We start from the raw sequence: 17,702 nt of genomic DNA on the forward strand, positions 1-17,702 counted from the left end.
AAGGTCTTCTGATTTGCAGAACACGGCTCCATCCACAGCACCAGCACGCCTTCTCTGCTGACAGCTTGCTGCTGTCGATGTCAACTACTAGGCATTTAGCCCTGTTATCCCACAGCCTGTGCTCAGAAACCCTGCCCTGTAACTCTAATGCGATCTCACTGAGGGCAAGCATCCTTCTTTTGTGTCTCCTTTGCCATTACAATAGTCTGAAAGTGCTATCAGTAAGACCTATCACTTTGCCATCACATTAAGTCTGGAAGTGCTATCAGTAAAACTCCTCACTTTGACGGAAGGCTTTTTCTTCCCTTTGGTCCCATCTTTCCAGCCTCATCTTCCACCACTTCGTTTCTCACACCTTGTGCTCTAATAACACCAGCGTTCTCTTTATTCCTCTAATGTACCACCTTTATCCTTTCCTCTGAGCCTTCATGTGAACGGATGTATCATTTCCTTTCCCAAGTGGAGGCTTCAATAAGCAGCCCAGAAGAAATACAGCAGGAACCAGGGAAAGGAAAACAGAGAGGGGAGAAAACAGTAATTCCCAGAACTAATATCCTAGAGCCCTGGCTACTCAGGCTTCATTCGTATTAACTCAAGCTTATCCTCACATGGTCCAAGGATGTAGATACGTTATTCCCCCTGTTTTAAAGATAAGAAAACTGAGGCAGAAAGGTTAACTAACATGTGCACAGTCAATAGTTAGGAGGAGAAATTCTCAGTATTAAAATGCATGTGGCCCAGCCTGTTCTTAGTGTCCATTATAATTTACCCTCAGCTGACCTCTGCCATAAAAAGAACAACCTATCATATTTTGTATTTTAAATATTTTCCTTGCATTAGGGATTTTATATTCATAATCTCAAATTCTCAAAACCTGTGTAAAAATAAGTGTTATTCTCCTTCTACAGATAAGGAACCTGAGGAGTCAAAATGGCTTGCCTTAGACTACTTCACTGGTAAATGGTAGAATTAGCATTCCCAAGCCAGCCCCTTTTTGCTGCCATAATTTTGCTGGTCAAGCCAAGCATACTGATAAATCATTAAGGGGAGAACAGAGAATTTCTTCAGAGCAGTTTGGAAAGGCTGCCAGCAAGGGCTGTCCTCATACTGGTCCATGTATGGCACTCAGGTCCAGCAACCAGGAACACAGCATGCCATGTAGATGGTGTCGGGGCCCAGGGTGGGGGGTGGGCAAATAAAAACTCAGATATACTGTGACCTCCTTACAGAATCACCTGGATAACATAAGACAAAGTTTCATCCTCTCTAATTTATCCTTTAAAGTCTGAGTGTCCCTTTTATTAAAGCAAGAACCATGCAGGAGGCTGACGGCCTTAATGATGATGATAATGGTGGTGATGATGGTGATGATGATGGTGATGATGACGATGACAAGGACAACGATGCCAATAACTTTAAGAATCTCATTTGGAAACATCTTTCACACTAAGCCAGTTGGCACAAAGCTGTCTGGAATTGGCAGCTGCAAAAGTAAATTGGAAGAAATTAATCCAGAATGAATCCTACTGATTTTCTCCATCCACTTGAACTCCAAAAGGCACTTGATTGAATAAAAAGGAATTATTGTTGGGGGGGGAAACCTTAACAAAGAGTTTGAGAGTGAATTTTTTGTTCATATTTTTGAAGTATGCTGAAACAACCTTTTATCATTTAAAAACAATCTGAACTATCATTTAAAAATTATTGCACTTAAATGAACTCTAGAAAAATGAAAAGTTCTCCTTGTTTCTACTTCAAAAATGAATGCTGTAGAACAACTGACTCTGCAGAAATACAAAGGATCATGAGCGCTTACTACAAGCAACTATATGCCAATAAAATGGACAACCTGGAAGAAATGGACAAATTCTTAGAAAAGCACAGCCTTCTGAAACGGAACCGAGAAGAAATAGAAAATATAAACAGACCAATCACAAGCACTGAATTTGAAACTGTGTTTTAAAATCTTCCAACAAACAAAAGCCCAGGACCAGATGGCTTCACAGGCGAATTCTATCAAACATTTAGAGAAGAGCTAACACCTATCCTTCTCAAACTCTTCCAACATATAGCAGAGGGAGGAACACTCCCAAACTCATTCTATGAGGCCACCATCACCCTGATACCAAAACCAGACAAAGATACCACAAAAAAAGAAAACTACAGACCAATATCAGTGATGAACATAGATGCAAAATTCCTCAACAAAATACTAGCAAACAGAATCCAATAGCACATTAAAGGGATCATACACCATGATCAAGTGGGGTTTATCCCAGGAATGCAAAGGTTCTCCAATATACACAAATCAATCAATGTGATACACCATATTTACAAACTGAAGGATAAAAATCATATGATCATTTCAGTAGATGAAGAAAAAACATTTGACAAATTCAACACCCATTTATGATAAACACCCTCCAGAAAGTAGGCATAGAGGGAACTTACCTCAAAATAATAAAGGCCATATATGACAAACCCACAGCCAGCATCATTCTCAATGGTGAAAAACTGAAACCGTTTCCACTAAGATCAGGAACAGGACAAGGTTGCCTACTCTCACCACTATTATTCAACATAGTTTTGGAAGTTTTAGCCACAGCAATCAGAGAAGAAAAAGAAATGAAAGGAATCCAAATCAGAAAAGAAGTAAAACTGTCACTGTTTGCAGATGACATGATACTATACACAGAGAATCCTAAAGATGCTACCAGAAAACTACTAGAGCTAATCAATGAATTTGGTAAAGTAGCAGGATACAAAATTTATGCACAGAACTCTCTTGCATTCCTATACACTAATGATGAAAAATCCGAAAGAGAAATTAAGGAAACACTCCCATTTACTATTGCAACAAAAAGAATAAAATACCTAGGAATAAACCTACCTAAGGAGAAAAAAGACCTGTATGCAGAAAACTATAAGACACTGATGAAAGAAATTAAAGATGATACAAATAGATGGAGAGATATACCATGTTACTGGAGTGGAAGAATCAACATTGTGAAAATGACTATACTAACCAAAGCAATCTACAGATTCAATGCAATCCCTATCAAACTACCAATAGCATTTTACACAGAACCAGAACAAAAAAATTCACAGTTTGTATGGAAAGACAAAAGACTCCGAGTAACCAAAGCAATCTTGAGAAAGAAAAACGGAGCTGGAGGAATCAGGCTCCCAGACTTCAGACTATACTACAAAGGTACAGTAATCAAGACAGTATAGTACTGGCACAAAAACAGAAATATGGATCAATGGAACAGGGTAGAAAGCCCAGAGATAAACCCACACACATATGGTCACCTTATCTTTGATAAAGGAGGCAAGAATATACAGTGGAGAAAAGACAGCCTCTTCAATAAGTGGTGCTGGGAAAACTGGACAGCTACATGTAAAAGAATGAAATTAGAACACTCCCTAACACCATACACAAAAATAAACTCAAAATGGATTAAAGACCTACATGTAAGGCCAGACATTATAAAACTCTTAGAGGAAAACATAGGCAGAACACTCTATGACAGAAATCACAGCAAGATCCTTTTTGACCCACCTCCTAGAGAAATGGAAATAAAAACAAAAATAAACAAGTGGGACCTAATTAAACTTAAAAGCTTTTGCACTGCAAAGGAAACTATAAACAAAACGAAAAAACAACCCTCACAATGGGAGAAAATATTTGCAAACGAAGCAACTGACAAAGGATTAATCTCCAAAATTTACAAACAGCTCATGCAGCTCAATATCAAAAAAACAAACAACCCAAACCAAAAACGGGCAGAAGACTTAAACAGACATTTCCCCAAAGAAGATACACAGATTTCCAACAAACATTGGTACAGATTATCTTAGCTGCCCCTTTGGAAAAAGGGGAGCAGAGGCTGAGAAAGGTCACCAGAAGAGACAGGGTCAGGACTTCCTTGGCAGTCCAGTGGTTAAGACTCTATGCTTCCACTGCAGGGGACTTGAGTTTGATCCCTGGTTGGGGAACTAAGACCCTACATGCCACACAGCACAGCCAAAAATAAAAAGAGAGAGAGAGACAGGGTCGATTGTGGAAGGATGGAAGGATTGGAAGAGAGTGGTATAGAATTATCTGAAAATTAAACTCTTCACAGAAAAGATAGGCAATGATGAGGCAGCTCAGTAAGGGATGACTTTATTAGCCGAGTCTCTTTAGGTCTCAAGAAACAGACACCCAAATCAAAGTAGTTTAAGAGGGGAAATAAAAAGGTAATGTATTGGCTCACTTATCTGGGAAGGATACTGAGGCAATTCACATGACTGAGAAGGGAGCTACAGGAATCAGCTCTTCGAACAGAGAGACTCCCAGACACCAGGACTCATTATCTCTCCTTCCATCACCCATCACCCATCCCTGCTTGTTTCTCCTTGGTTTCATCTCACAGACAGGCTTGCTCCACTTAGTAGAGAAGCTGGCTTAGGGGACCCCTAACCTCGGGCCCAGACACAGAAAGGACTTCTTTTCCGTGCCCCTTATATGAATTTTAAATAGGACTCTGATTGGCCCTGTGTGGGTCACGTGACCATTACTGCATCTGGGGGAAGGGGAGCCCCACCAGAATAACAAGAAAAAAGGAGAACAATTACTCAAAGAAAAAGAGTGCTGTAACCTAAAGAAGAGGGATAAGAAAATATGATAAGCAGATGAAACAATCAATAGCTGTCACCAGCCTCCCAAGGGGCCCTAGATGGCCTGAGAGCAGGAGGTGCCCAGGAAGAGGGAGTGCTGACAGTGATACAGGGAAGGATGTACCCAAATCTACGTGCACAGCTCTCTTTGGCTACAAATAATACTAAACATTTCTGAGAACAGAAAGCAACCACTAAAAGCAGATGATATCAGGCAGAGAGCAACACAAGCTCTTAAGGAGAAGGATAAGCAGATTATGTAAACTAAAAGAGAGATGTCACTTAGACAAGAGGGATGTGGTCTCAGTTCATCTTGGAATCTTTCAACTGCCTCAATGAAGGCACTTAATAGACAATTTTTGAATACGTGAATGACATCATATTTAATATTTTCACATGTAGCTCTCAAAGATGGATTACCCCAACCACTTCTGCCATGAATGTGAACCAAGAGATATGACTTGGAAAAGCCAATCCTTGTCTCACTGCAGATTTGTGCCTCTGTATACCTACCCAACTAACAACAAAACTTCAAATACTAATACTATATTTTCTGAAGTTTTTAAAAATTACAAAACACTGGAAAAAATGATCTTTTAAAGCAGTCTAATTTTTCATTATTTTAATCATTCCATAGATGGATAGCTCTCTTTCTCTTTTATTTTTATGACTATTCTCAAGCCCCAAATCATTCCAAGCTAAAATTGCAGGAAAATGCACTGGCTCCAAGAAAACCTTGTGAAGAAGTCTCCTAGAAACTCACTGGGAACTTCCCTGGTGGCGCAGTGGTTAAGAATCCGCCTGTCAATGCAGGGGACCTGGGTTCAAGCCCTAGTCCGGGAGGATCCCACATGCCGCAGAGCAACTAAGCCTGTGTGCCACAACTACAGAGCCTGCGCTCTAGAGCCCGCGAGCCACAACGACTGAAGCCCGCAGGCCTACAGCCCGAGCTCTGCCACAAGAGAAGCCACCGCAATGAGAAGCTCGTGCACCGCAACGCGAGTAGTCACCGCTCGCCGCAACTAGAGAAAGCCCACGTGCAGCAACAAAGACCCAACACAGCCAAAAATAAAAATAAATCGATAAATAAATAAACTTATTAAAAAGAAAAAGAAACTCCTTGGTATGGAAAGGACAGATATTGAATGCCATGAAAGGAGTCGCTTTGTGGAGTCCCAGGGGATATGAATGCATAAACATAAGCCTTCTGATATGTTTGGGAACCACAACAGCCAGTATAAACAAATCATCTTTAAAACTGTAACTTGAAAAAAAATACAAAAGGAGATAGAAAAATGAAGAAATTACTTTTGCCAAAATGCCTCTCAAACAATAAGAGGGAGGACAAGGGGGTAAATAATAGATTAGATGGTTTTAAGAGGCCTTAGTAACCATTTAAGTACATTATGTGAAATTTCTGACTATTTACCACAGAAAGCCTGTGGTAAACACAATCCATGTTGATTATTTGCCTGCCATTAAAATTCACACACACACACACAATTTTTTCAGGCCAGGTCTTTTTTTTTTTTTTTTTGCGGTACGCGGGCCTCTCACTGCAGTGGCCTCTCCGGTTGCAGAGCACAGGCTCCGGACGTGCAGGCTCAGCGGCCATGGCTCACGGGCCCAGCCGCTCCGCGGCATGTGGGATCTTCCCGGACCGGGGCACGAACTCGTGTCCCCTGCTTCGGCAGGCGGACTCTCAAGCACTGCGCCACCAGGGAAGCCCCTCTTAACTAGATTTTTAATTACAAATGTGCTCTCATTTTAACAAGTAAAAGCATAGGGAAAGTATGCTATAAAAGTATAGTAAACGTTAATAAACTCTCCCCTCATCACCTCATCCCCACTCCCCAAACTACGCTCCCCACTTTCAAGTGAACGCTTTGAATGCCAATCAAGTCAAGGGCTCATGAGTACCTGCAAGCATCCTGTAGTGCAGGCTGCAACTCAGGGAAGAAAGGAAGCAATCACAGGGGTCCCTTCTCTTCTGTGGATGGAAAGATTGGGCTATAGATGCCACCAGACATACCATGGGGCTGTGCTCCAGAAGAAGGATTCCACCTCTCTGTGACTTCCTTTTTATGGGGCACGTATTGGGATGCGCTAGCAAGTAGGGGGAAAGAGCTTTGCGCTTGAGTACCAAAAGGGTGAGCATGGGTGCCAGCTGTTCCCAGGCTTCTAGGACCATTATCTGCTAGCACCTGAGAGCCTTGTGAGAAACTGAGTTGGAGTCTCACCGCCCCAACCCCAGGGAGGGGCAGTCCCTGACCCAGCCCACTTACTGCTACTGACACTCAATGAGACTCAGGGGCCAAATATCCAAGCATTCGACTTGTCTCTTTAGAATAACTTATGTTAAAAGCTTTCTTTGTGTTTATCCATGTGTGCATATCTATGTCTCTATGTAGATGTAGGCATATATATTGTATGTATCAATGTATGTATATACATGCATCCTCCATATATATCTATACAGTATATGTATGTTATGTATGTGACACATAACACATATATAAAGGGGGGTTTTTTGGTTGGTTTTTTGTTTGTTTGTTTGTTTTTTGGCCGTGTCATGCAGCTTGTGGGATCTTAGTTCCCTGACCAGGGATTGAACCCGGGCCACTGCAGTGAAAGCACTGATTCCTAACTACTGGACCACCAGGGCACTCCCGTAAAGGGTTTTTTAGTATCAGAACAAAAAAGGAAATGAAATCTTTCTAGACACATTATTCTGCAACTTGTTTTTTGTTTGTTGCTTTTTGTTTTTAATTCCGTGATTAAAGTTGAGGAAATTGAGGGCCAGAAAGGTTAAATGATTACAGTCCAGGACTAGGAACCATTTAGTGACTGAACAGAATTGAAATGTTTATGTCTTCATCCCTTACACTGCCTGGTCTTGAAGCTACCCTCAAAGCAACACAGACCTTGCCTGAGATGGGATTGGTAGATGGAAGACCCTTTGCTGCTGCAAAGCTGCACAATTTCTGCTCCTCGACATAAGTGCAATTCATTCCAGATCGTGCAGAGCTGAAGCATCTGACTAGGCGAGTCTTCCTTTTTGTTCCTGTGTAATAAAGAGACAACAAGTCCCAGGGAGGGTCAACTGGGCCTGAAAGTGGCAGATGCCCTAGAGGCAGAGTAAATAAGTGACACAGAGAGGTCAACTCTGAAAACTCTGTCCTCTCTAATCCTTGTCACAAAGTCTGTTTGTATCTAATATATATTTATCTTGGTGGAAGATGGCAGCTTTGTTTCATTATGAGGACAATAAATGTGTCTCTTCTTGGCACAATGCCGTTTCTCAGTTTAGGGGAGTGTTTTCTAAGTGTCTTTGTCTTGTTATTCTGTGTTATTTAGATGAAAATTTCCGGGGACAATTGTCAGATATTACATTGTATTTTTCAGGATTGCTTAAGAATAGAGAATGTGTATACCCATAACAGACTCCAGGTACATAACAGTAAATGGATAAATGATATTAATGTGTATACAAGCTCTTCTAAATGAACTGTCAGATATTATACTGTAACAATTGAGACGGTATTCATAGCACTACACCATTTGATATAAGAGACTTGAGCATCCTCGGATTTTGGTACCCACAGGGTCTCCAATCCCCCGGGGGATACTGAGGACATCTGTAGAATGCTGGTAACGTTAAGTACTTTGAAGAAAAACAAAACTAGGATGGGGATAAGAAAGCAGTGGGAGGTGGCATTTCAGGTAGAATCGTCAAAGAAGGCCTCGCTGGTAGATGACATTGGAACTAAGCCTGAATCAAGTGAGGGAGTGAGATGGTGGATATATTAGGGACAGAAGGAAAGGCAAGATTTGAATACATAGCAGATAAATATCACTACCTCAATGACCTACTTATAGAAATGGTCTTCTACGTAAATGAGCACAACGTATTTTCATTTCCTAGACATTTAGCTATACCACTGTACCCTTCCTATCTGCTCATCAAATTTTTTATTAAATAAAAATGCCTACATAACAGATGCCATTGACCCTCCATCTCCTTCAGAGTTAAGTGTCAAAGTATCATCAATGACCCCAAAGTTCTACCTACTCTGCCCTGCCTGTAACCTTCTCCCTCCCCTCTCCAATTCCCTTTCTGACCCTGTTTCCTACTACTGTGCCTCTTCCTCACTCAATTCATCCACTCTGGCCTCTTTCGTGGCCTTGGAACTTTCCAGTCATACTTCAGCTTCAGGACCTTGGTACTTGCTTTTTCATTTGGCCAGGATGCTCTCCACCCACATGGCTTTTCTGAATCACTCCCTCACCCCTCCCTGGTCCTGACCCACATGCTGCCTCCTAGTGCGTCCTTCCTGGACTAGCCTTTCTACAATTGCAGCCTCACCCCACAAACAAATTCCTTATTGCTCTTCCCTGCCTTATTTTCTCCTTAGGTTTTAACATCAGCTAACACACTATAGTCTAAGGTCTTATCTAATTTTCTTGTGTGTCCATGAGGTCAAGGATTTGCAGGGGGGGTCATTTGGGGGGAGGGGTTTTTTGGGGGTGTTGCTCACTGTTGTATTGACAGCACCCAGGACAGAGCCAAGCAACCTGGTAGGCACTCAATAAATACTTGTTGAATGAATGAATGATTGACAGCTTTCTTGACAAAACGATCAGCTATTTCACACCGTTCAGCATTTCAACAGGTCACATCAGAACCATAAAGACATAGTTAAACCTGGGCTTAATCTCGGACAGGTCAAACTCACTGCGCATTTCCTGTTTCAGGGATAGCCAGGATCCAGGATTGAGATATGAAGCAAGCCAAATACTACCAGAGGAGCCAAGGTCAGAATACACAAAGCCCTTGCACTGGGAGCTGTCTAGATGAAGGGCTGTTGTGATGCTGTGATTTATAAGAAGAAATATATATAATAAGAATATGTATATATATGCAAACTTCTTTCTGGCACAGAGCTCCTCAAACCCTTGGAATTTCCCAAGTGAAGAGAGCAACAAAGGTGTCTTGTTATGTTGATGGGTGACTTTTAGAAGGAACCTAAGGAGGCTAACTTGCCAGGAGAACCAACCATTTAATTAGAGGGTTGGAACATTCAGTCCCAATTCACACCCCCCTCCAACCTCTGGAAAGGGGAGAGGGGCTGGAAGTTTAATCAATGGCCAATGGCCAATGATTTAATCAGTCATGCCTGTGTAATGAAGCGTCCATAAAACCCTAAGAAGACAGGGTTTGGAGAACTTCCAGGCTGGTGAACATGTGGAGATGCAGGGAAAATGGTGTACTTGGGAACCATTGGTGCACATGGAAACTCTGTGCCCTTTCCCCATATCTTACCTTATGCATCTCTTCTACCTGGTTGTTCTTGAGTTATATCATTTTTTTTTTTTTTTTCAAAAAGTGGTAATCTAGTGAGTAAAACGTTCTGAGTTCTGTGAGCTGGCAAGTTAATCAACCCCCCAAGTAAGGGGTTGTGGGAATCTCTGATCTATAGCCTGTTGGTCAGAAGCCCAAGTGACTGCCTGGACTTGTAATTGGCGTCTGAAGTAGGAGGGGAGACAGTCTTGGAGGACTGAGTCCTTAGCCTGTGGGATCTGATGCTATCTCCAAGTCATCCCTCTGTATCTGCAGAGGGGGGATTGGTTCCAGGACCCCCTCGGATACCAAAATCTGAGGATATTCAAGTCCCCTGTATAGAATGGCATAGTATAGCAGGGCCTTTGCATCCACGGATGCAGAAACCGAAGACAGAAAGGACCAAGTGCAGCGTTAGAATTGGGTTGAATTGTAGGACACGCAACTGGAGTCAGAGAATTACTTGGATGTACGGGATCCCCCTGCGCCCATGAACACACACATATATGTTGGAAATTCACTCCAGAACTTGAAGCTGTGTGACTCTCAGGACGGAGAAGTTGCCTCCAGCTACTCAGTGGAGACTTGTTGGAGGAAGGACTGGACACTGTTTATGGGTTAGCTCCCCATGAGCATAGCTGGTCGTTAAGCTGCCCATCCAAGAACTCCCATACCCCCTCTTTTCCCTTCTCCTCCGTACCTGACAACCAGCATCCTCTCAACTCAGGGAACGTGCTGCTGTCCCTCCAGTGGAAGGGTAGGTAAGACCTATTTGTCTTCACTGAAATGTGAGCTAATCCTTATGGCTTCATCACTACTGGATGGGAAATTGACCCCACCAAGCCGCTGGGGGAATCCCTTGAGAAGTTCCATCACTTAGTTGCCATCAAGGGGCGTATCTAACACTCAGTAACGTTTAATGCGCTCAATAAATGCTGGCTCATGAATTAATTATCTATTATTTCTGTCTCTGGTCAATATAGAGCATTTACTCTAGAGTTCTCTACAAGACTGTGGGCATTGTGTACCTTGCTGGTAATTAGATTATGCCCTAGGGATTGGTAGATGAAAGTAAGCCTGTCCCAAATGTCGTATTTCAGAGTCCTAAGTATAAAAGTCCATAATCGGCTGCCTCTTTAAGAACAAAGAGAATGATGGCTTGTCTGCCCCGAGAAGGATATGCAAGATGGACACAAACAAAAAGTCGTTGCTGTAGGGACATGAGATTTTTAAATGACCTGGGAAAACCCGGTGGTATGGTACCCTGGAGTAAACCCTGTGAATATAAAAACCAAGCTGGGAACTAGGCTCTCAACACTTAACGCAAATGCTCTCGGGAGAGAATGATACGACCGATGTTAGATACCCCAGGATGCTGCGGAAGTTTGAAGATAATCACCTGTGACACTCAGGCTTTCCTTGGGACACAGTTTTAAACAACTGACCTTATTTCTGAGCTGAGTGGATGCCAAAATTGAATTTCTGCTCAGTTGGAACCGAATTCATTCCTAGCCATCTCTCAAGTGAGTTGGCAATACTTGCTTTGCATTCTCTGTCCTACTTATGCAGAATTAATTTGGGGTCATTTTGAAGCCTTTCTTCTTTGGGCTGGGAAGCGGGGAGGGAAGCAGCACGTGGCATTCCGGGCCCACGTGGCGTTCCGGACTCACGTTAACCTCTGGGTGTGGGTGGGTCTGCTTTGTTTTCCACTTCCTGCGAAGTCTTGTTCAAGTAATATGGTGAGCAAGTCTACAATTAGGGTTCACATCAATTTCACAAATATTTGTTGAGTAATCAGCATAAGGTTGGATACCCTGTTAAATGCTGGGGTGGCTGGCCTGGAGGAGGAGCACGGTTTACAGAGAAATTGATGGAGGAAAGAATACAGCTCTGGAGTCAGACTCTGGCTTCTAACCCTGGCTCCGCTACAGACCAGCAGGGAGAACTTGGGCAAGTCGTACACACACCACATCCCCTCCACTGCAAAATGGGGTCATAATCCCAAATTTGAGGAAATTGTATTTGCAAACAAATTCAAATCATATATCTCTCTAAAATAGCATAATACGTAAACACACACACATACATACAACATGTAATAATAAAATCACTTATTGTATTCTTTTCAGTGTATCATTAATCCCTAATCTCTAGAAGTGGGCAACTGAGAAAGGGAAATAGGCCTCACACACTCAAAACAAGTACAGAGAATCACAGACAGCAAGAGACCTGATTCACATCGCTGATACGGGGAACAGCCAAAGTAGGCACACGTTTCAAAATGTACATTAGAAGAAATAAGTGCTGTGAGCAATAAGAAAGCACATCACAATTCCTGCTTAGGGATTTTTTTCCCCCATCGTCTACCATCCAAGCCTCAGTGCTTATGTAATTAGAAAATGCAGGGTGTTTTGCTCTCACTGTGGTGAGTGTGCCTAATTTAAATTCCATTGCATTCCAGTCCAGATCAACATATAAATTAAAAGTTGTTTGACTCTCTGAGATGAGATGCAACTTTTGACTTTTCTGCTTGAAGGAACAGTTACCATTGCCACTCTACTAAATAACCGAAAAAAGAAAAGCTTTGTTTTCTCCCCTCACCCTCATGGCCTATAAAATCAAAAAGACACGGAAAATCATGCCCAAAGTTTGACTGAGGAAGAGTCTGATTTGTTAATAAAATTGTTCCCAGTAGTTATAATAATGTATATATGTGCACGTAATAATAAAACATATTGTAATAATGTGTATGCATGTATATGTAATAGTGATGTGTATATGTAATAAAGTGTACGTTCATGTAGGTATATGTAATAGTATAATTCATATATGTGTATGTGCTGTTATAATAACATAACAGCTATCATCAATGGCCAATCTATAACCTCTACAGAGGCTATAACTTTTTTTTTTTTTGAGCCTATAACTTTTTGCACATGTGAGATCTTTTAAGGTCAGTGACCCTCTAAGTATAAAAACAGAACATGTGAAACCCCACCTATGGGTGTTCAGAGCTTCAGGAAACAGGTGACATGTGAGTGAAACAGATATTTAAGGCATCGACTGTCCTCCAGAAGTGAGCATTTCTGGTTTTCTGACTTGAAGATGTAGATATTTTCAACCTCTTAATTCTAGGCTGCCTTATTCTCGTCTCCTATGATGGGGTACACACCCTGCGAATAAGGCCTGTTTCATCCAAGAAAAACAGCCTTTGACAGGACACTTCCTCATCTCTCACCTGATGCAAAGCAGTTGGCCTATCTTTGCGTGACATCAACACCTTGAAATATGCACAAATGGTCACTTTACCAAAACGTCTTAAAAGGTCCACTAAAAACTAATTCTATCTTAATTTAATAATGACAGTCTCTCTTTGAAAACCAGTTTCTGGTCATTGAGTCAAATGATTATGTGATCAAATTCTTCCCATATCCTGCTAACATAGCTTGATGATTTTAATTCATGATCATTTTTAACTATTTCATGCAGACAGGTTTTTTTTTTTTCCCCTAAAGCATTCGCGATGCCAAGATTTTAAATAGAAATGTATCCTTCCAGGCAGCTTTGGCAGACTACTCATTTTTTTTCCCTTCCAAGGTGAGCTTATGCTGTCTGGATTTCAGAGTATTACTGATACAGTGTTCCTTTTTTAAGGAGGTTCCCTAATTGGAGGTGGGGCAAAGTTGGTTGTGTAAAAGGAAAACATTCTCTTTTTATACAGTTATTGAGTAATTTGGAAGACATTGTAGAAATCATCTAAGTCTCCTCTGTAAAATGCGGGGGCCGAATCGAATTTCCTTTGTATCTCCTCCCGGTTTTAGCGTCCTGTGAGTCTGTCACCCACTCAGCTTTGAACTCCTGGGGAACAATCATCTCAGGATGTCCAAAGCCCCTCACAGGGCCTGGCCCACAGAAGGCCCCCATTACTGGTTTGTTAATAAATGAGTTAATCATCTTGCTTTTTTTATGCTTCATTCTGTCGACTGAAAAAACGCACAACGTAAAATTTGAGAATTACGTTTTATTCAGTGGGCTTGCAAGGACTTAAGCCCAGGAGACAGCCTCTCAGGTGGCTCTGGGGAACTGCTCCAAAGAGGTAGCAGGGGAGCCAGGATACAGAGGAGTTTTTTCGGGTAGTCAGAACCTCAAAAGATTACTGCTAATTAAAGAAAATCATACATCTCAAGTTAATGAATAATTTAGTGCTTTTCTCCATATGGAAAGATGAAAGAGTCTGGGTTCATTGAAATCATTCCTTTGATATGCACCTTAACTATCTAAGGCCAGTATCCTGTGTTTTTGTTTTTTGAGTTTGTTTTTTGTGGGTTTTTTTCCCATCCTGAATCCCCTCAGGGTGAACAGTCAGGAGGTAGCGTGGTGGCTGATGGCTTGATGGCCACAACATCCTGATATGGCAGGTGACATTTTTCATCCACAATTCCAATACCTTCTGAATATAGCAAGAATCATACTTTGCCATTAATGGCTCACAATTCTGTTCTTCAGGATCACAGAATCTTAAATTTTCCCATTTTATGTTTTCTTCTGTTGCTGTAGGGCACATACACATTCGCTAACTACTTCTCAGTGCTGATGATTTTTGCTTGAGGTCCTTAATTCATTCAGTAAATGTTTGCAGAGTGCCTCCTAGGCACTGGTAGGTATTACAGTGCTGAACCAGACACACTTCCCTCTAGCAAGGAACTTACAGTACATGAAGGAGACAGACAAGTTAATATAAAATAACATAGCTACTATGAAGGGTAAATACAAGGAGCTGTGAAAATGGAGGAGTAGCTGACCTGGTCTGAAGAATTCAGGGAAGGTTTCCCAAAGGAAATAATTTCAAAATTCAACCCTTAGAATTAAATAGGAGTTAGCCAAGTGAAAGTGAGGAGGAGGTAAACTGCATTGAAGGCAATGAGAACTAAGATTGCTGCATTGGTTTTTTTTTTTAAAGGGCAAAAGAAGATTCTAGAAAGAGTTTAAGCAGGGGAGTGATACGATCTAAATTGTGTTTTAGAAAGATCGTTCTAGTTGCAGTTGGAAAATTGGAAAAGGGCAAGATCAGAGGCCAGAAGTGTAGGCAGGCTTTTCGAGGGGCAGCTAGGATGAAGATAGTAGCAGCAGACATGAAGAGAATTAGATGGATTCTGGATACACGGAGGAAGAGACAATGAGTGTATATGTGTGCATGTTGGAGATGCTGGAGGAAAGAAGTGAAGTGTGATATTTGCTTGGAGAAGTTGGATGGATGGTGTGTCACTCACGGAGATAAGAATCACCCTCTAAAGCAGCAACACTTTGGGAGGGGAGGGAAGTGATGACGAATTCCATAGGGTAGCCAAGACACATCCAAGATGAGATGTCCGATAGCCAGATGATTATATGGATCTGGATCTCAGGAGAGAGTTTGGGGTTAAAATGATAGAATTGAGAGTCATCAACATATAAACAGAAACTGAAGTTATTAGAATGCATATCCTGGGGAGGAGAAGAGGATTGAGGAAACCTAGGAAATACCAGTCCTTAAAGGTCATTCAAGGGAATCCCCTGGCAGCCCAGTGGTTCTGACTCTGCGCTTTCACTGCTAAGCATCCAGGTTCGATCCCTGGTCAGGGAGCTACGATCCCACAAGCTACGCAGTGCGGCAAAAGAAACAAACAACAACAACAAAAAAACCCACGTCATTCAAAATACTCAGCTTCCTAAGAGGGAGGTTTGTGTTAGTAGATGTAAGCTATTATACACGGAGTGGATAAACAACAAGGTCCTACTGTACAGCAGAGGGAACTATATTCAGTGTCCTGTGATAAAGGATAATGGAAAAGAATCTATAAAAAAGAATGTACATGTATGTATAACTGAATCACTTTGCTCTACTGCAGGAATTAACACAACATTGTAAATCAACTATACTTCAATAAAAAAATACTTAGCTTCCTGATTGATGTCACCTGCCCAGTCTCCATTGCTAAGGACCAGATTCACTCTAGGTGGTAAAGAATCTGACGAGGTACTTTCTCGTCCCAACCGGGGAGCTCCCTGGAGGGCAGAGCCAGGCCCGAGGCACTTAAGGATGTCTCACATAAATTATTAATTACTCAGTCAAAAGGATTGGCAAATACTCCTTGGTCATATGGGTGTGGGGTAGAGGAAAATTATCGTCAAGTATGTGGGTGGGTGCAGAGGTATGCTCCTGAGATGAACGCGAGCATGTTTTCATAGATTGCACTGAGCACTACTGACATAAGATACAATATCATAAAAATCCATCTGGGGGGATGTGTCTTGTGTTTGTCTCTAAGCCGCTACTGGGGCCAGGGCAGGGGCAGCACAGTTCTCTGCTTTTGCCATCTTCCCAAATCACAGACACAGCCTGGAGAAGATGGCAGCCGTGAAGGTATCAGCAGAATGAAATCTGTAAAGAGCTACAACTACAGAGAACACTTTTACCCCTGATAACACACTGAAAGCAAGAGCTTTGGGCCTAAGACTTGAGTCACAGACATATGATATCTGGGCCATCACAGAGGCTGGTCTCAGAAATATTTCTGCAAACAGGGTTAGGAAGAAATCCGTAACTAAGCAAATCATGGTTTCTTTTATAATTTTATAAAGCCCTGGGAAGATTGTAGTGATTTTTTATTTTGTTTTGTTTTGTTTCACATAATCCAGAGCTATTTGAGATCCCATCTGTTGAAAGCTTCCAAGCTTGTTGTCAATCTTAGAACAAATGTTTTGATTTACTAAGGAGCTTAAATCAGATAAGAGATTCTGGAGGATGTGGAACCATCCAAAAATTGTTATCTTAAGAGATTTAGTTACTTCTTAATCATGCATCTCCTACAAACTTCATGTTTTAAAAAGCTGACTTTCTGCCGGTGTTCTAGTTCTAAGAGTATAATGAATCCCTAAGATTGGACCTCTTGGTAAAAATAGACTTGCAGATTAGTGGCAGATAATAGGGTACCCAAAATGGAATCATATAGACTGCTTAAAAGCCTCTCAAAGTTTTAAGCTATTTGAACTTTAACAGGAATCTGAATATACGTTGGCCCAAGATGATTTTGTAAAGAAAAATCCATCACTTTTAATTTCTTTTGTAGTGGAATATTCTAATTAAAATGAAGCTCTGTGTTTTCGTTAAGTTTTTTTTATTGAGATATAATTGACATATAACATTATACTAACTTCAAGTGTACAACATAAGGATTCATTATTTGTGTATACTGCAAATGATAACCACAGTTAACATCCATCACCACGCATAGTTACAAAAAATTTTAACAAGAACTTGTAAGACCTACACTCTTAGCAACTTTCAAATATGCAGTACAATATTATTAACTATAGTCACCATGCTGTACATTACATTCCCATGACGTATTTATTTTGTAACTGAGATTTTGTGCCTTTTGACCCCCTGATTCACACCCATTTTGCCCACCTCCAACCCCCGCCTCTGGCAACCAACAATCTGTTCTCTGTATTTATGAGTACTCAGTGTTTATTATATTTAAGGCACGTTGGTGGGATTTGCTGAGCTGTTAGTGAATATCTGAAAGAAAGCCCGGTTTAAGTTCACCCTGCAGTAAGTCTTGCTTTTGACAGTTTCTCATATCGGCCACGAGGTGGCAGCATCCACCCAAGACAATGCTGCTCTTGTAAGAAAGGAGAAAGGAAAGCAGGGGTATAG

The sequence above is a fragment of the Kogia breviceps genome, chromosome 10 (assembly GCF_026419965.1).
Source record: "Kogia breviceps isolate mKogBre1 chromosome 10, mKogBre1 haplotype 1, whole genome shotgun sequence".
Lineage (NCBI taxonomy): Eukaryota > Metazoa > Chordata > Mammalia > Artiodactyla > Physeteridae > Kogia > Kogia breviceps.